The sequence below is a fragment of the Paramisgurnus dabryanus genome, chromosome 19 (genome assembly GCF_030506205.2).
Source record: "Paramisgurnus dabryanus chromosome 19, PD_genome_1.1, whole genome shotgun sequence".
NCBI lineage: Eukaryota > Metazoa > Chordata > Actinopteri > Cypriniformes > Cobitidae > Paramisgurnus > Paramisgurnus dabryanus.
In genome coordinates this window covers 33,311,822-33,328,214 of record NC_133355.1, presented here as the reverse complement: position 1 = coordinate 33,328,214, position 16,393 = coordinate 33,311,822, and the positions used below count along the sequence as shown (strand labels likewise).

The window sequence follows — 16,393 nt, the reverse complement described above, 5'->3', positions numbered from 1 at the left end:
ACACTCATCACCCAATCCTATCAATGATTTGTTCCCATGGTCACAGTCATTTCTGCACAGAAAAAGCCCTTTTTGCAAAACTGCTGCAGCATAGATGGAAACAAAGTACTGTGACAAGGTCTGTATTGTACAGCATTAATATTTGTTTTGTTTGGAAAAACTGGAATAGTTAAACATGTTAATTTATTCTTAACGCCATTTCAGCATCTATGGGTATATTCATGGCGAGAACTGGTTATTGGCAACGCCAGAAATGCAGGTTAGGTGATTGGAGATGTCAAATTGCCCTTCCCTCGGTATGTGTCTATGTATAGATCAAGGTGTGTATAGTTTTTGTACTGTGGAAGGAAACCCAATAACGCAGTGCCCAGAGTAATTCCACGTTGACTCAAGGGGAACATGTAAACTCCACACAGAATGGCCTCCTGACCCAGCCAGGGCTTGAACAGGAGACCTTCTTGCTGTGAGACAACAGTGCTCTGTTTGGGATGGCCACTGTGTTGCCCCAAACATCTTTATTAGAAGGGGCATCCCAATACTTAGTGTACGTTGTAACGTCAAGTAACATCTAAGAAGCCATGTCTTTATCACATTTTCCAAGTGTTGATTTTAGATTGGGAGAAAATTCTGATGAATCATCCGTAAACTAAATTGGACACCATGCATCACTAGCCTGGTTCTATATTTAACTCTCATAGCTTCAGGCACATAAGGGTACCTACCCAGGCCCAGTAGACAGGATGCTTTGCCTTTCCTGGCCAGGAGGGAGTAGGACGAATAGCCTGGTTCATTTTTCATGTTGAGTCAATTGTGTTGCTTGAAATTAACTCATCGTTTGTTAAAACAGCAAGCCCTCTGGCAGAAAGCATAAAGGGATCGTCTAGGTGATTCCACACCCAGACCGCCTCGGACACGGTATCTACATGGAAATCCCAAAGGCAGAGGCGCCTCTGACGTCCCTTGTTGACATTCCTCTACTGCCCGGATTGCCATACACAATGGTGTTGAGCGTTAAAGCTCCGAGAGACGAGTTTAGAGGTGGGCTCGTTTGGGATTTGAACCCGGGACCTCTCGCACCCTAAGCAAGAATCATACCCCTAGACCAACGAGCCAATTGGGCAACCCCACCGGCCCCCTGGGAAACATTTTTCCAGCACGTAGCAGCCAGCTTCCAAAAAGCCAAAGCAGTCACGCATTAGGCATAAGGGGAATTAGCTCAAATGGTAGAGCGCTCGCTTAGCATGCGAGAGGTAGCGGGATCGATGCCCGCATTCTCCACGTGGTTGACACTTGTTGCTAAATTCTCTGATGTTACAGACCCGCGGCGTGCCCTCTCTGGGTGCTTCTGTGGTTCACACTTGCAGAAAAGGGCTTCACTTTGGCTCCAGATTTTACATTTTGCCTCAAAAAGCCAACAGGTCCCAGTGTCGGTCCTCAGTATGGCACCTGAGCACACACACATGAACGTCTTCTATAAGGATGTTACTTCACAAAGCAACATGGAGCTTTACATTCCAAGAGCGTTTTATTGCCATTAAAAATTGGAATCACTTTCTTTCTATGTTCATTTGTCTTCCTGTCATTTCTGGTAAGGTATTTTTATTGCATTTCATTATCAGATTGTACATGTGAGCTGTGTGTTTCCTTTGGCCTGTACACATGAGCTGTGTGTTTTCTTTAGCCAAAACGTCGATGGATTTTTCATTTATCCTAAGGTTTCGTACATGTTTAATTTGCTTCCTTGTAATGTGCTTGTGGTTGCTGAAATTTGGCACATTGTGTATTGTTGGCCCACCGTCAGGGTGAACAGAAAACAGTGCTCAATGTTGCTTGAATTAACTCCTTTTTCGTCTACAGCCTGAGTGCTCTGGTAGAAAGGCTTAAAGGGCGGGGGATTGTTTTGGGGGTAACAAACACTGTTCCCTTGCACACGGTTCTGCTTGGAAACCACAAAACATCCAATAGGTCCCACCGAGATTTGAACTCGGATCGCTGGATTCAGAGTCCAGAGTGCTAACCATTACACCATGGAACCACTGTTTGCTTTTGCACCTGACTCCCTGGGTCACGGAGAAAAGGACACTCGGACAGGGACTGTCAGGTAAGCCGCAGTGAGTCGGCTAAACAAAACCTTAAGAATTGCCCCTTATTGCCGAAACCCGGGATCGAACCAGGGACCTTTAGATCTTCAGTCTAACGCTCTCCCAACTGAGCTATTTCGGCGCCAACGGCTTATGTGGCAGAAATGTCCACGAGAAATCACACCATTAAAGCGGTCAGCCAGAGGAGGTAGAATAAAACGCTTGGCCCGTACGGGGATCGAACCCGCGACCTTGGCGTTATTAGCACCACTCTCTAACCAACTGAGCTAACCGGCCACGCATTTACACGTGGAACTGCGCATGTCTCTGACAAGACTGACATGAATGTTTCATAGTGTAGCAGCAACAAGAAGCAAAGCGAGAGACGGGCTCGTCCGGGATTTGAACCCGGGACCTCTCGCACCCAAAGCGAGAATCATACCCCTAGACCAACGAGCCAAGGCGTACTACCTTGTTGCTATGCCGCTGTGAAACATGTGACCACAACATAGTCACCATGTCCTCAGGCAGTTCCTGGGGATGGGCCTGTTGGGTCCTGCTACTCTGATTAGCCACAATGAGCCAACCTGCCCTAGTGTTGGGCTGGTGTCAAAATAAGCACTTATCGATATTAGTACATGTTAATTGCTTGAAATTTGAAATGGTGTGAAAGAACTTGACTGGTCTGCATAAATCCCAGACCTGTACCCAGCTGAACACCTTTGTTATGACTTACAGGCTCTGAGCCAAACACTCATCACCCAATCCTATCAATGATTTGTTCCCAGGGTCACAGTCATTTCTGCACAGAAAAAGCCCTTTTTGCAAAACTGCTGCAGCATAGATGGAAACAAAGTACTGTGACAAGGTCTGTATTGTACAGCATTAATATTTGTTTTGTTTGGAAAAACTGGAATAGTTAAACATGTTAATTTATTCTTAACGCCATTTCAGCATCTATGGGTATATTCATGGCGAGAACTGGTTATTGGCAACGCCAGAAATGCAGGTTAGGTGAATTGGAGATGTCAAATTGCCCTTCCCTGGGTATGTGTCTGTGTATAGATCAAGGTGTGTATAGTTTTTGTACTGTGGAAGTAAACCCAATAACGCAGTGCCCAGAGTAATTCCACGTTGACTCAAGGGGAACATGTAAACTCCACACAGAATGGCCTCCTGACCCAGCCAGGGCTTGAACAGGAGACCTTCTTGCTGTGAGACAACAGTGCTCTGTTTGGGATGGCCACTGTGTTGCCCCAAACATCTTATTAGAAGGGGCATCCCAATACTTAGTGTACGTTGTAACGTCAAGTAACATCTAAGAAGCCATGTCTTTATCACATTTTCCAAGTGTTGATTTTAGATTGGGAGAAAATTCTGATGAATCATCCGTAAACTAAATTGGACACCATGCATCACTAGCCTGGTTCTATATTTAACTCTCATAGCTTCAGGCACATCAGGGTACCTACCCAGGCCCAGTAGACAGGATGCTTTGCCTTTCCTGGCCAGGAGGGAGTAGGACGAATAGCCTGGTTCATTTTTCATGTTGAGTCAATTGTGTTGCTTGAAATTAACTCATCGTTTGTTAAAACAGCAAGCCCTCTGGCAGAAAGCATAAAGGGATCGTCTAGGTGATTCCACACCCAGACCGCCTCGGACACGGTATCTACATGGAAATCCCAAAGGCAGAGGCGCCTCTGACGTCCCTCGTTGACATTCCTCTACTGCCCGGATTGCCATACACAATGGTGTTGAGCGTTAAAGCTCCGAGAGACGAGTTTAGAGGTGGGCTCGTCCGGGATTTGAACCCGTGACCTCTCGCACCCTAAGCGAGAATCATACCCCTAGACCAACGAGCCAATCGGGCAACCCCACCGGCCCCCTGGGAAACATTTTTCCAGCACGTAGCAGCCAGCTTCCAAAAAGCCAAAGCAGTCACGTGTTAGGCATAAGGGGAATTAGGTCAAATGGTAGAGCGCTCGCTTAGCATGCGAGAGGTAGCGGGATCGATGCCCGCATTCTCCACGTGGTTGACACTTGTTGCTAAATTCTCTGATGTTACAGACCCGCGGCGTGCCCTCTCTGTGGGTGCTTCTGCCGTTCACACTTGCAGAAAAGGGCTTCACTTTGGCTCCAGATTTTACATTTTGCCTCAAAAAGCCAACAGGTTCCAGTGTCGGTCCTCAGTATGGCACCTTAGCACACACATGAACGTCTTCTATAAGGATGTTACTTCACAAAGCAACATGGAGCTTTACATTCCAAGAGCGTTTTATTGCCATTAAAAATTGGAATCACTTTCTTTCTATGTTCATTTGTCTTCCTGTCATTTCTGGTAAGGTATTTTTATTGCATTTCATAATCAGATTGTACATGTGAGCTGTGTGTTTCCTTTGGCCTGTACACATGAGCTGTGTGTTTTCTTTAGCCAAACAAAACCTTAAGAATTGCCCCTTATTGCCCCTTATTGCCGAAACCTGGGATCGAACCAGGGACCTTTAGATCTTCAGTCTAACGCTCTCCCAACTGAGCTATTTCGGCGCCAACGGCTTATGTGGCAGAAATGTCCACGAGAAATCACACCATTAAAGCAATCAGCCAGAGGAGGTAGAATAAAACGCTTGGCCCGTACGGGGATCGAACCCGCGACCTTGGCGTTATTAGCACCACTCTCTAACCAACTGAGCTAACCGGCCACACATTTACACGTGGAACTGCGCATGTCTCTGACAAGACTGACATGAATGTTTCATAGTGTAGCAGCAACAAGAAGCAAAGCGAGAGACGGGCTCGTCCGGGATTTGAACCCGGGACCTCTCGCACCCAAAGCGAGAATCATACCCCTAGACCAACGAGCCAAGGCGTACTACCTTGTTGCTATGCCGCTGTGAAACATGTGACCACAACATAGTCACCATGTCCTCAGGCAGTTCCTGGGGATGGGCCTGTTGGGTCCTGCTACTCTGATTAGCCACAATGAGCCAACCTGCCCTAGTGTTGGGCTGGTGTCAAAATAAGCACTTATCGATATTAGTACATGTTAATTGCTTGAAATTTGAAATGGTGTGAAAGAACTTGACTGGTCTGCATAAATCCCAGACCTGTACCCAGCTGAACACCTTTGTTATGACTTACAGGCTCTGAGCCAAACACTCATCACCCAATCCTATCAATGATTTGTTCCCAGGGTCACAGTCATTTCTGCACAGAAAAAGCCCTTTTTGCAAAACTGCTGCAGCATAGATGGAAACAAAGTACTGTGACAAGGTCTGTATTGTACAGCATTAATATTTGTTTTGTTTGGAAAAACTGGAATAGTTAAACATGTTAATTTATTCTTAACGCCATTTCAGCATCTATGGGTATATTCATGGCGAGAACTGGTTATTGGCAACGCCAGAAATGCAGGTTAGGTGAATTGGAGATGTCAAATTGCCCTTCCCTGGGTATGTGTCTGTGTATAGATCAAGGTGTGTATAGTTTTTGTACTGTGGAAGTAAACCCAATAACGCAGTGCCCTGAGTAATTCCACGTTGACTCAAGGGGAACATGTAAACTCCACACAGAATGGCCTCCTGACCCAGCCAGGGCTTGAACAGGAGACCTTCTTGCTGTGAGACAACAGTGCTCTGTTTGGGATGGCCACTGTGTTGCCCCAAACATCTTATTAGAAGGGGCATCCCAATACTTAGTGTACGTTGTAACGGCAAGTAACATCTAAGAAGCCATGTCTTTATCACATTTTCCAAGTGTTGATTTTAGATTGGGAGAAAATTCTGATGAATCATCCGTAAACTAAATTGGACACCATGCATCACTAGCCTGGTTCTATATTTAACTCTCATAGCTTCAGGCACATCAGGGTACCTACCCAGGCCCAGTAGACAGGATGCTTTGCCTTTCCTGGCCAGGAGGGAGTAGGTTCATTTTCAAAAGTTCATTTTTCATGTTGAGTCAATTGTGTTGCTTGAAATTAACTCATCGTTTGTTAAAACAGCAAGCCCTCTGGCAGAAAGCATAAAGGGATCGTCTAGGTGATTCCACACCCACACCGCCTCGGACACGGTATCTACATGGAAATCCCAAAGGCAGAGGCGCCTCTGACGTCCCTCGTTGACATTCCTCTACTGCCCGGATTGCCATATACAATGGTGTTGTGTGTTAAAGCTCCGAGAGACGAGTTTAGAGGTGGGCTCGTCCGGGATTTGAACCCGGGACCTCTCGCACCCTAAGCGAGAATCATACCCCTAGACCAACGAGCCAATCGGGCAACCCCACCGGCCCCCTGGGAAACATTTTTCCAGCACGTAGCAGCCAGCTTCCAAAAAGCCAAAGCAGTCACGTGTTAGGCATAAGGGGAATTAGGTCAAATGGTAGAGCGCTCGCTTAGCATGCGAGAGGTAGCGGGATCGATGCCCGCATTCTCCACGTGGTTGACACTTGTTGCTAAATTCTCTGATGTTACAGACCCGCGGCGTGCCCTCTCTGTGGGTGCTTCTGCCGTTCACACTTGCAGAAAAGGGCTTCACTTTAGCTCCAGATTTTACATTTTGCCTGAAAAAGCCAACAGGTCCCAGTGTCGGTCCTCAGTATGGCACCTGAGCACACACATGAACGTCTTCTATAAGGATGTTACTTCACAAAGCAACATGGAGCTTTACATTCCAAGAGCGTTTTATTGCCATTAAAAATTGGAATCACTTTCTTTCTATGTTCATTTGTCTTCCTGTCATTTCTGGTAAGGTATTTTTATTGCATTTCATTATCAGATTGTACATGTGAGCTGTGTGTTTTCTTTAGCCAAAACGTCGATGGATTTTTCATTTATCCTAAGGTTTCGTACATGTTTAATTTGCTTCCTTGTAATGTGCTTGTGGTTGCTGAAATTTGGCACATTGTGTATTGTTGGCCCACCGTCAGGGTGAACAGAAAACAGTGCTCAATGTTGCTTGAATTAACTCCTTTTTCGTCTACAGCCTGAGTGCTCTGGTAGAAAGGCTTAAAGGGCGGGGGATTGTTTTGGGGGTAACAAACACTGTTCCCGGGGTAACAAACACTGTTCCCTTGGACACGGTTCTGCTTGGAAACCACAAAACATCCAAAAGGTCCCACCGAGATTTGAACTCGGATCGCTGGATTCAGAGTCCAGAGTGCTAACCATTACACCATGGAACCACAGTTTGCTTTTGCACCTGACTCCCTGGGTCACGGAGAAAAGGACACTCGGACAGGGACTGTCAGGTAAGCCGCAGTGAGTCGGCTAAACAAAACCTTAAGAATTGCCCCTTATTGCCGAAACCCGGGATCGAACCAGGGACCTTTAGATCTTCAGTCTAACGCTCTCCCAACTGAGCTATTTCGGCCCCAACGGCTTATGTGGCAGAAATGTCCATGAAAAATCACACCATTAAAGCGGTCAGCCAGAGGAGGTAGAATAAAACGCTTGGCCCGTACGGGGATTGAACCCGCGACCTTGGCGTTATTAGCACCACGCTCTAACCAACTGAGCTAACCGGCCACGCGTTTACACGTGGAACTGCGCATGTCTCTGACAAGACTGACATGAATGTTTCATAGTGTAGCAGCAACAAGAAGCAAAGCGAGAGACGGGCTCGTCCGGGATTTGAACCCGGGACCTCTCGCACCCAAAGCGAGAATCATACCCCTAGACCAACGAGCCAAGGCGTACTACCTCGTTGCTATGCCGCTGTGAAACATGTGACCACAACATAGTCACCATGTCCTCAGGCAGTTCCTGGGGATGGGCCTGTTGGGTCCTGCTACTCTGATTAGCCACAATGAGCCAACCTGCCTTAGTGTTGGGCTGGTGTCAAAATAAGCACTTGTCGATATTAGTACATGTTAATTGCTTGAAATTTGAAATGGTGTGAAAGAACTTGACTGGTCTGAATAAATCCCAGACCTGTACCCAGCTGAACACCTTTGTTTTGACTTACAGGCTCTGAGCCAAACACTCATCACCCAATCCTATCAATGATTTGTTCCCATGGTCACAGTCATTTCTGCACAGAAAAAGCCCTTTTTGCAAAACTGCTGCAGCATAGATGGAAACAAAGTACTGTGACAAGGTCTGTATTGTACAGCATTAATATTTGTTTTGTTTGGAAAAACTGGAATAGTTAAACATGTTAATTTATTCTTAACGCCATTTCAGCATCTATGGGTATATTCATGGCGAGAACTGGTTATTGGCAACGCCAGAAATGCAGGTTAGGTGATTGGAGATGTCAAATTGCCCTTCCCTCGGTATGTGTCTATGTATAGATCAAGGTGTGTATAGTTTTTGTACTGTGGAAGGAAACCCAATAACGCAGTGCCCAGAGTAATTCCACGTTGACTCAAGGGGAACATGTAAACTCCACACAGAATGGCCTCCTGACCCAGCCAGGGCTTGAACAGGAGACCTTCTTGCTGTGAGACAACAGTGCTCTGTTTGGGATGGCCACTGTGTTGCCCCAAACATCTTATTAGAAGGGGCATCCCAATACTTAGTGTACGTTGTAACGTCAAGTAACATCTAAGAAGCCATGTCTTTATCACATTTTCCAAGTGTTGATTTTAGATTGGGAGAAAATTCTGATGAATCATCCGTAAACTAAATTGGACACCATGCATCACTAGCCTGGTTCTATATTTAACTCTCATAGCTTCAGGCACATCAGGGTACCTACCCAGGCCCAGTAGACAGGATGCTTTGCCTTTCCTGGCCAGGAGGGAGTAGGACGAATAGCCTGGTTCATTTTTCATGTTGAGTCAATTGTGTTGCTTGAAATTAACTCATCGTTTGTTAAAAAAGCAAGCCCTCTGGCAGAAAGCATAAAGGGATCGTCTAGGTGATTCCACACCCAGACCGCCTCGGACACGGTATCTACATGGAAATCCCAAAGGCAGAGGCGCCTCTGACGTCCCTCGTTGCCATTCCTCTACTGCCCGGATTGCCATACACAATAGTGTTGTGCGTTAAAGCTCCGAGAGACGAGTTTAGAGGTGGGCTCGTCCGGGATTTGAACCCGGGACCTCTCGCACCCTAAGCGAGAATCATACCCCTAGACCAACGAGCCAATCGGGCAACCCCACCGGCCCCCTGGGAAACATTTTTCCAGCACGTAGCAGCCAGCTTCCAAAAAGCCAAAGCAGTCACGTGTTAGGCATAAGGGGAATTAGGTCAAATGGTAGAGCGCTCGCTTAGCATGCGAGAGGTAGCGGGATCGATGCCCGCATTCTCCACGTGGTTGACACTTGTTGCTAAATTCTCTGATGTTACAGACCCGCGGCGTGCCCTCTCTGGGTGCTTCTGTTGTTCACACTTGCAGAAAAGGGCTTCACTTTGGCTCCAGATTTTACATTTTGCCTCAAAAAGCCAACAGGTCCCAGTGTCGGTCCTCAGTATGGCACCTGAGCACACACACATGAACGTCTTCTATAAGGATGTTACTTCACAAAGCAACATGGAGCTTTACATTCCAAGAGCGTTTTATTGCCATTAAAAATTGGAATCACTTTCTTTCTATGTTCATTTGTCTTCCTGTCATTTCTGGTAAGGTATTTTTATTGCATTTCATTATCAGATTGTACATGTGAGCTGTGTGTTTCCTTTGGCCTGTACACATGAGCTGTGTGTTTTCTTTAGCCAAAACATCGATGGATTTTTCATTTATCCTAAGGTTTCGTACATGTTTAATTTGCTTCCTTGTAATGTGCTTGTGGTTGCTGAAATTTGGCACATTGTGTATTGTTGGCCCACCGTCAGGGTGAACAGAAAACAGTGCTCAATGTTGCTTGAATTAACTCCTTTTTCGTCTACAGCCTGAGTGCTCTGGTAGAAAGGCTTAAAGGGCGGGGGATTGTTTTGGGGGTAACAAACACTGTTCCCGGGGTAACAAACACTGTTCCCTTGGACACGGTTCTGCTTGGAAACCACAAAACATCCAATAGGTCCCACCGAGATTTGAACTCGGATCGCTGGATTCAGAGTCCAGAGTGCTAACCATTACACCATGGAACCACAGTTTGCTTTTGCACCTGACTCCCTGGGTCACAGAGAAAAGGACACTCGGACAGGGACTGTCAGGTAAGCCGCAGTGAGTCGGCTAAACAAAACCTTAAGAATTGCCCCTTATTGCCGAAACCCGGGATCGAACCAGGGACCTTTAGATCTTCAGTCTAACGCTCTCCCAACTGAGCTATTTCGGCCCCAACGGCTTATGTGGCAGAAATGTCCATAAAAAATCACACAATTAAAGCGGTCAGCCAGAGGAGGTAGAATAAAACGCTTGGCCCGTACGGGGATTGAACCCGCGACCTTGGCGTTATTAGCACCACGCTCTAACCAACTAAGCTAACCGGCCACGCATTTACACGTGGAACTGCGCATGTCTCTGACAAGACTGACATGAATGTTTCATAGTGTAGCAGCAACAAGAAGCAAAGCGAGAGACGGGCTCGTCCGGGATTTGAACCCGGGACCTCTCGCACCCAAAGCGAGAATCATACCCCTAGACCAACGAGCCAAGGCGTACTACCTCGTTGCTATGCCGCTGTGAAACATGTGACCACAACATAGTCACCATGTCCTCAGGCAGTTCCTGGGGATGGGCCTGTTGGGTCCTGCTACTCTGATTAGCCACAATGAGCCAACCTGCCTTAGTGTTGGGCTGGTGTCAAAATAAGCACTTGTCGATATTAGTACATGTTAATTGCTTGAAATTTGAAATGGTGTGAAAGAACTTGACTGGTCTGAATAAATCCCAGACCTGTACCCAGCTGAACACCTTTGTTTTGACTTACAGGCTCTGAGCCAAACACTCATCACCCAATCCTATCAATGATTTGTTCCCATGGTCACAGTCATTTCTGCACAGAAAAAGCCCTTTTTGCAAAACTGCTGCAGCATAGATGGAAACAAAGTACTGTGACAAGGTCTGTATTGTACAGCATTAATATTTGTTTTGTTTGGAAAAACTGGAATAGTTAAACATGTTAATTTATTCTTAACGCCATTTCAGCATCTATGGGTATATTCATGGCGAGAACTGGTTATTGGCAACGCCAGAAATGCAGGTTAGGTGATTGGAGATGTCAAATTGCCCTTCCCTCGGTATGTGTCTATGTATAGATCAAGGTGTGTATAGTTTTTGTACTGTGGAAGGAAACCCAATAACGCAGTGCCCAGAGTAATTCCACGTTGACTCAAGGGGAACATGTAAACTCCACACAGAATGGCCTCCTGACCCAGCCAGGGCTTGAACAGGAGACCTTCTTGCTGTGAGACAACAGTGCTCTGTTTGGGATGGCCACTGTGTTGCCCCAAACATCTTATTAGAAGGGGCATCCCAATACTTAGTGTACGTTGTAACGTCAAGTAACATCTAAGAAGCCATGTCTTTATCACATTTTCCAAGTGTTGATTTTAGATTGGGAGAAAATTCTGATGAATCATCCGTAAACTAAATTGGACACCATGCATCACTAGCCTGGTTCTATATTTAACTCTCATAGCTTCAGGCACATCAGGGTACCTACCCAGGCCCAGTAGACAGGATGCTTTGCCTTTCCTGGCCAGGAGGGAGTAGGACGAATAGCCTGGTTCATTTTTCATGTTGAGTCAATTGTGTTGCTTGAAATTAACTCATCGTTTGTTAAAACAGCAAGCCCTCTGGCAGAAAGCATAAAGGGATCGTCTAGGTGATTCCACACCCAGACCGCCTCGGACACGGTATCTACATGGAAATCCCAAAGGCAGAGGCGCCTCTGACGTCCCTCGTTGCCATTCCTCTACTGCCCGGATTGCCATACACAATGGTGTTGTGCGTTAAAGCTCCGAGAGACGAGTTTAGAGGTGGGCTCGTCCGGGATTTGAACCCGGGACCTCTCGCACCCTAAGCGAGAATCATACCCCTAGACCAACGAGCCAATCGGGCAACCCCACCGGCCCCCTGGGAAACATTTTTCCAGCACGTAGCAGCCAGCTTCCAAAAAGCCAAAGCAGTCACGTGTTAGGCATAAGGGGAATTAGGTCAAATGGTAGAGCGCTCGCTTAGCATGCGAGAGGTAGCGGGATCGATGCCCGCATTCTCCACGTGGTTGACACTTGTTGCTAAATTCTCTGATGTTACAGACCCGCGGCGTGCCCTCTCTGGGTGCTTCTGTTGTTCACACTTGCAGAAAAGGGCTTCACTTTGGCTCCAGATTTTACATTTTGCCTCAAAAAGCCAACAGGTCCCAGTGTCGGTCCTCAGTATGGCACCTGAGCACACACACATGAACGTCTTCTATAAGGATGTTACTTCACAAAGCAACATGGAGCTTTACATTCCAAGAGCGTTTTATTGCCATTAAAAATTGGAATCACTTTCTTTCTATGTTCATTTGTCTTCCTGTCATTTCTGGTAAGGTATTTTTATTGCATTTCATTATCAGATTGTACATGTGAGCTGTGTGTTTCCTTTGGCCTGTACACATGAGCTGTGTGTTTTCTTTAGCCAAAACATCGATGGATTTTTCATTTATCCTAAGGTTTCGTACATGTTTAATTTGCTTCCTTGTAATGTGCTTGTGGTTGCTGAAATTTGGCACATTGTGTATTGTTGGCCCACCGTCAGGGTGAACAGAAAACAGTGCTCAATGTTGCTTGAATTAACTCCTTTTTCGTCTACAGCCTGAGTGCTCTGGTAGAAAGGCTTAAAGGGCGGGGGATTGTTTTGGGGGTAACAAACACTGTTCCCGGGGTAACAAACACTGTTCCCTTGGACACGGTTCTGCTTGGAAACCACAAAACATCCAATAGGTCCCACCGAGATTTGAACTCGGATCGCTGGATTCAGAGTCCAGAGTGCTAACCATTACACCATGGAACCACAGTTTGCTTTTGCACCTGACTCCCTGGGTCACGGAGAAAAGGACACTCGGACAGGGACTGTCAGGTAAGCCGCAGTGAGTCGGCTAAACAAAACCTTAAGAATTGCCCCTTATTGCCGAAACCCGGGATCGAACCAGGGACCTTTAGATCTTCAGTCTAACGCTCTCCCAACTGAGCTATTTCGGCCCCAACGGCTTATGTGGCAGAAATGTCCATGAGAAATCACACCATTAAAGCGGTCAGCCAGAGGAGGTAGAATAAAACGCTTGGCCCGTACGGGGATTGAACCCGCGACCTTGGCGTTATTAGCACCACGCTCTAACCAACTGAGCTAACCGGCCACGCGTTTACACGTGGAACTGCGCATGTCTCTGACAAGACTGACATGAATGTTTCATAGTGTAGCAGCAACAAGAAGCAAAGCGAGAGACGGGCTCGTCCGGGATTTGAACCCGGGACCTCTCGCACCCAAAGCGAGAATCATACCCCTAGACCAACGAGCCAAGGCGTACAACCTCGTTGCTATGCCGCTGTGAAACATGTGACCACAACATAGTCACCATGTCCTCAGGCAGTTCCTGGGGATGGGCCTGTTGGGTCCTGCTACTCTGATTAGCCACAATGAGCCAACCTGCCTTAGTGTTGGGCTGGTGTCAAAATAAGCACTTGTCGATATTAGTACATGTTAATTGCTTGAAATTTGAAATGGTGTGAAAGAACTTGACTGGTCTGAATAAATCCCAGACCTGTACCCAGCTGAACACCTTTGTTTTGACTTACAGGCTCTGAGCCAAACACTCATCACCCAATCCTATCAATGATTTGTTCCCATGGTCACAGTCATTTCTGCACAGAAAAAGCCCTTTTTGCAAAACTGCTGCAGCATAGATGGAAACAAAGTACTGTGACAAGGTCTGTATTGTACAGCATTAATATTTGTTTTGTTTGGAAAAACTGGAATAGTTAAACATGTTAATTTATTCTTAACGCCATTTCAGCATCTATGGGTATATTCATGGCGAGAACTGGTTATTGGCAACGCCAGAAATGCAGGTTAGGTGATTGGAGATGTCAAATTGCCCTTCCCTCGGTATGTGTCTATGTATAGATCAAGGTGTGTATAGTTTTTGTACTGTGGAAGGAAACCCAATAACGCAGTGCCCAGAGTAATTCCACGTTGACTCAAGGGGAACATGTAAACTCCACACAGAATGGCCTCCTGACCCAGCCAGGGCTTGAACAGGAGACCTTCTTGCTGTGAGACAACAGTGCTCTGTTTGGGATGGCCACTGTGTTGCCCCAAACATCTTTATTAGAAGGGGCATCCCAATACTTAGTGTACGTTGTAACGTCAAGTAACATCTAAGAAGCCATGTCTTTATCACATTTTCCAAGTGTTGATTTTAGATTGGGAGAAAATTCTGATGAATCATCCGTAAACTAAATTGGACACCATGCATCACTAGCCTGGTTCTATATTTAACTCTCATAGCTTCAGGCACATCAGGGTACCTACCCAGGCCCAGTAGACAGGATGCTTTGCCTTTCCTGGCCAGGAGGGAGTAGGACAAATAGCCTGGTTCATTTTTCATGTTGAGTCAATTGTGTTGCTTGAAATTAACTCATCGTTTGTTAAAACAGCAAGCCCTCTGGCAGAAAGCATAAAGGGATCGTCTAGGTGATTCCACACCCAGACCGCCTCGGACACGGTATCTACATGGAAATCCCAAAGGCAGAGGCGCCTCTGACGTCCCTCGTTGACATTCCTCTACTGCCCGGATTGCCATACACAATGGTGTTGAGCGTTAAAGCTCCGAGAGACGAGTTTAGAGGTGGGCTCGTTCGGGATTTGAACCCGGGACATCTCGCACCCTAAGCGAGAATCATACCCCTAGACCAACGAGCCAATCGGGCAACCCCACCGGCCCCCTGGGAAACATTTTTCCAGCACGTAGCAGCCAGCTTCCAAAAAGCCAAAGCAGTCACGTGTTAGGCATAAGGGGAATTAGGTCAAATGGTAGCGGGATCGTTGCCCGCATTCTCCACGTGGTTGACACTTGTTGCTAAATTCTCTGATGTTACAGACCCGCGGCGTGCCCTCTCTGTGGGTGCTTCTGCCGTTCACACTTGCAGAAAAGGGCTTCACTTTGGCTCCAGATTTTACATTTTGCCTCAAAAAGCCAACAGGTCCCAGTGTCGGTCCTCAGTATGGCACCTGAGCACACACATGAACGTCTTCTATAAGGATGTTACTTCACAAAGCAACATGGAGCTTTACATTCCAAGAGCGTTTTATTGCCATTAAAAATTGGAATCACTTTCTTTCTATGTTCATTTGTCTTCCTGTCATTTCTGGTAAGGTATTTTTATTGCATTTCATTATCAGATTGTACATGTGAGCTGTGTGTTTCCTTTGGCCTGTACACATGAGCTGTGTGTTTTCTTTAGCCAAAACGTCGATGGATTTTTCATTTATCCTAAGGTTTCGTACATGTTTAATTTGCTTCCTTGTAATGTGCTTGTGGTTGCTGAAATTTGGCACATTGTGTATTGTTGGCCCACCGTCAGGGTGAACAGAAAACAGTGCTCAATGTTGCTTGAATTAACTCCTTTTTCGTCTACAGCCTGAGTGCTCTGGTAGAAAGGCTTAAAGGGCGGGGGATTGTTTTGGGGGTAACAAACACTGTTCCCGGGGTAACAAACACTGTTCCCTTGGACACGGTTCTGCTTGGAAACCACAAAACATCCAATAGGTCCCACCGAGATTTGAACTCGGATCGCTGGATTCAGAGTCCAGAGTGCTAACCATTACACCATGGAACCACAGTTTGCTTTTGCACCTGACTCCCTGGGTCACGGAGAAAAGGACACTCGGACAGGGACTGTCAGGTAAGCCGCAGTGAGTCGGCTAAACAAAACCTTAAGAATTGCCCCTTATTGCCCCTTATTGCCGAAAACCGGGATCGAACCAGGGACCTTTAGATCTTCAGTCTAACGCTCTCCCAACTGAGCTATTTCGGCCCCAACGGCTTATGTGGCAGAAATGTCCATGAAAAATCACACCATTAAAGCGGTCAGCCAGAGGAGGTAGAATAAAACGCTTGGCCCGTACGGGGATTGAACCCGCGACCTTGGCGTTATTAGCACCACGCTCTAACCAACTGAGCTAACCGGCCACGCGTTTACACGTGGAACTGCGCATGTCTCTGACAAGACTGACATGAATGTTTCATAGTGTAGCAGCAACAAGAAGCAAAGCGAGAGACGGGCTCGTCCGGGATTTGAACCCGGGACCTCTCGCACCCAAAGCGAGAATCATACCCCTAGACCAACGAGCCAAGGCGTACTACCTCGTTGCTATGCCGCTGTGAAACATGTGACCACAACATAGTCACCATGTCCTCAGGCAGTTCCTGGGGATGGGCCTGTT

The 16,393-nt window shown here is 46.6% G+C and overlaps 29 non-coding genes across 29 annotated transcripts; 1 reads left to right on the top strand and 28 right to left on the bottom strand.

Annotated features, from left to right (window-relative positions):
* Window positions 1-1,205: 1,205 nt before the first annotated feature.
* trnaa-agc (transfer RNA alanine (anticodon AGC)) lies at window positions 1,206-1,278 on the top strand. Its single transcript has one exon. It is a non-coding gene; the product is annotated as a tRNA-Ala (tRNA).
* Window positions 1,279-1,963: 685 nt separating this feature from the next.
* On the bottom strand, window positions 1,964-2,035 carry trnaq-cug (transfer RNA glutamine (anticodon CUG)). Its single transcript has one exon. It is a non-coding gene; the product is annotated as a tRNA-Gln (tRNA).
* A 115-nt stretch (window positions 2,036-2,150) lies between these two features.
* Window positions 2,151-2,223, bottom strand: trnaf-gaa (transfer RNA phenylalanine (anticodon GAA)). The gene has a single exon. It is a non-coding gene; the product is annotated as a tRNA-Phe (tRNA).
* An 81-nt stretch (window positions 2,224-2,304) lies between these two features.
* trnai-aau (transfer RNA isoleucine (anticodon AAU)) lies at window positions 2,305-2,378 on the bottom strand. Its single transcript has one exon. It is a non-coding gene; the product is annotated as a tRNA-Ile (tRNA).
* A 90-nt stretch (window positions 2,379-2,468) lies between these two features.
* trnap-ugg (transfer RNA proline (anticodon UGG)) lies at window positions 2,469-2,540 on the bottom strand. The gene has a single exon. It is a non-coding gene; the product is annotated as a tRNA-Pro (tRNA).
* A 1,331-nt stretch (window positions 2,541-3,871) lies between these two features.
* Window positions 3,872-3,943, bottom strand: trnap-agg (transfer RNA proline (anticodon AGG)). The gene has a single exon. It is a non-coding gene; the product is annotated as a tRNA-Pro (tRNA).
* A 609-nt stretch (window positions 3,944-4,552) lies between these two features.
* trnaf-gaa (transfer RNA phenylalanine (anticodon GAA)) lies at window positions 4,553-4,625 on the bottom strand. The gene has a single exon. It is a non-coding gene; the product is annotated as a tRNA-Phe (tRNA).
* An 81-nt stretch (window positions 4,626-4,706) lies between these two features.
* Window positions 4,707-4,780, bottom strand: trnai-aau (transfer RNA isoleucine (anticodon AAU)). Its single transcript has one exon. It is a non-coding gene; the product is annotated as a tRNA-Ile (tRNA).
* Window positions 4,781-4,870: 90 nt separating this feature from the next.
* On the bottom strand, window positions 4,871-4,942 carry trnap-ugg (transfer RNA proline (anticodon UGG)). The gene has a single exon. It is a non-coding gene; the product is annotated as a tRNA-Pro (tRNA).
* Window positions 4,943-6,274: 1,332 nt separating this feature from the next.
* trnap-agg (transfer RNA proline (anticodon AGG)) lies at window positions 6,275-6,346 on the bottom strand. The gene has a single exon. It is a non-coding gene; the product is annotated as a tRNA-Pro (tRNA).
* Window positions 6,347-7,187: 841 nt separating this feature from the next.
* On the bottom strand, window positions 7,188-7,259 carry trnaq-cug (transfer RNA glutamine (anticodon CUG)). Its single transcript has one exon. It is a non-coding gene; the product is annotated as a tRNA-Gln (tRNA).
* Window positions 7,260-7,374: 115 nt separating this feature from the next.
* trnaf-gaa (transfer RNA phenylalanine (anticodon GAA)) lies at window positions 7,375-7,447 on the bottom strand. The gene has a single exon. It is a non-coding gene; the product is annotated as a tRNA-Phe (tRNA).
* Window positions 7,448-7,528: 81 nt separating this feature from the next.
* Window positions 7,529-7,602, bottom strand: trnai-aau (transfer RNA isoleucine (anticodon AAU)). Its single transcript has one exon. It is a non-coding gene; the product is annotated as a tRNA-Ile (tRNA).
* Window positions 7,603-7,692: 90 nt separating this feature from the next.
* Window positions 7,693-7,764, bottom strand: trnap-ugg (transfer RNA proline (anticodon UGG)). The gene has a single exon. It is a non-coding gene; the product is annotated as a tRNA-Pro (tRNA).
* Window positions 7,765-9,094: 1,330 nt separating this feature from the next.
* Window positions 9,095-9,166, bottom strand: trnap-agg (transfer RNA proline (anticodon AGG)). The gene has a single exon. It is a non-coding gene; the product is annotated as a tRNA-Pro (tRNA).
* An 872-nt stretch (window positions 9,167-10,038) lies between these two features.
* Window positions 10,039-10,110, bottom strand: trnaq-cug (transfer RNA glutamine (anticodon CUG)). The gene has a single exon. It is a non-coding gene; the product is annotated as a tRNA-Gln (tRNA).
* Window positions 10,111-10,225: 115 nt separating this feature from the next.
* On the bottom strand, window positions 10,226-10,298 carry trnaf-gaa (transfer RNA phenylalanine (anticodon GAA)). The gene has a single exon. It is a non-coding gene; the product is annotated as a tRNA-Phe (tRNA).
* Window positions 10,299-10,379: 81 nt separating this feature from the next.
* On the bottom strand, window positions 10,380-10,453 carry trnai-aau (transfer RNA isoleucine (anticodon AAU)). The gene has a single exon. It is a non-coding gene; the product is annotated as a tRNA-Ile (tRNA).
* A 90-nt stretch (window positions 10,454-10,543) lies between these two features.
* trnap-ugg (transfer RNA proline (anticodon UGG)) lies at window positions 10,544-10,615 on the bottom strand. Its single transcript has one exon. It is a non-coding gene; the product is annotated as a tRNA-Pro (tRNA).
* A 1,330-nt stretch (window positions 10,616-11,945) lies between these two features.
* trnap-agg (transfer RNA proline (anticodon AGG)) lies at window positions 11,946-12,017 on the bottom strand. The gene has a single exon. It is a non-coding gene; the product is annotated as a tRNA-Pro (tRNA).
* Window positions 12,018-12,889: 872 nt separating this feature from the next.
* Window positions 12,890-12,961, bottom strand: trnaq-cug (transfer RNA glutamine (anticodon CUG)). The gene has a single exon. It is a non-coding gene; the product is annotated as a tRNA-Gln (tRNA).
* Window positions 12,962-13,076: 115 nt separating this feature from the next.
* trnaf-gaa (transfer RNA phenylalanine (anticodon GAA)) lies at window positions 13,077-13,149 on the bottom strand. The gene has a single exon. It is a non-coding gene; the product is annotated as a tRNA-Phe (tRNA).
* Window positions 13,150-13,230: 81 nt separating this feature from the next.
* On the bottom strand, window positions 13,231-13,304 carry trnai-aau (transfer RNA isoleucine (anticodon AAU)). Its single transcript has one exon. It is a non-coding gene; the product is annotated as a tRNA-Ile (tRNA).
* Window positions 13,305-13,394: 90 nt separating this feature from the next.
* Window positions 13,395-13,466, bottom strand: trnap-ugg (transfer RNA proline (anticodon UGG)). Its single transcript has one exon. It is a non-coding gene; the product is annotated as a tRNA-Pro (tRNA).
* A 1,331-nt stretch (window positions 13,467-14,797) lies between these two features.
* trnap-agg (transfer RNA proline (anticodon AGG)) lies at window positions 14,798-14,869 on the bottom strand. The gene has a single exon. It is a non-coding gene; the product is annotated as a tRNA-Pro (tRNA).
* An 845-nt stretch (window positions 14,870-15,714) lies between these two features.
* trnaq-cug (transfer RNA glutamine (anticodon CUG)) lies at window positions 15,715-15,786 on the bottom strand. Its single transcript has one exon. It is a non-coding gene; the product is annotated as a tRNA-Gln (tRNA).
* Window positions 15,787-15,911: 125 nt separating this feature from the next.
* On the bottom strand, window positions 15,912-15,984 carry trnaf-gaa (transfer RNA phenylalanine (anticodon GAA)). The gene has a single exon. It is a non-coding gene; the product is annotated as a tRNA-Phe (tRNA).
* Window positions 15,985-16,065: 81 nt separating this feature from the next.
* trnai-aau (transfer RNA isoleucine (anticodon AAU)) lies at window positions 16,066-16,139 on the bottom strand. The gene has a single exon. It is a non-coding gene; the product is annotated as a tRNA-Ile (tRNA).
* A 90-nt stretch (window positions 16,140-16,229) lies between these two features.
* Window positions 16,230-16,301, bottom strand: trnap-ugg (transfer RNA proline (anticodon UGG)). The gene has a single exon. It is a non-coding gene; the product is annotated as a tRNA-Pro (tRNA).
* Between the last annotated feature and the right edge of the window lie 92 nt (window positions 16,302-16,393).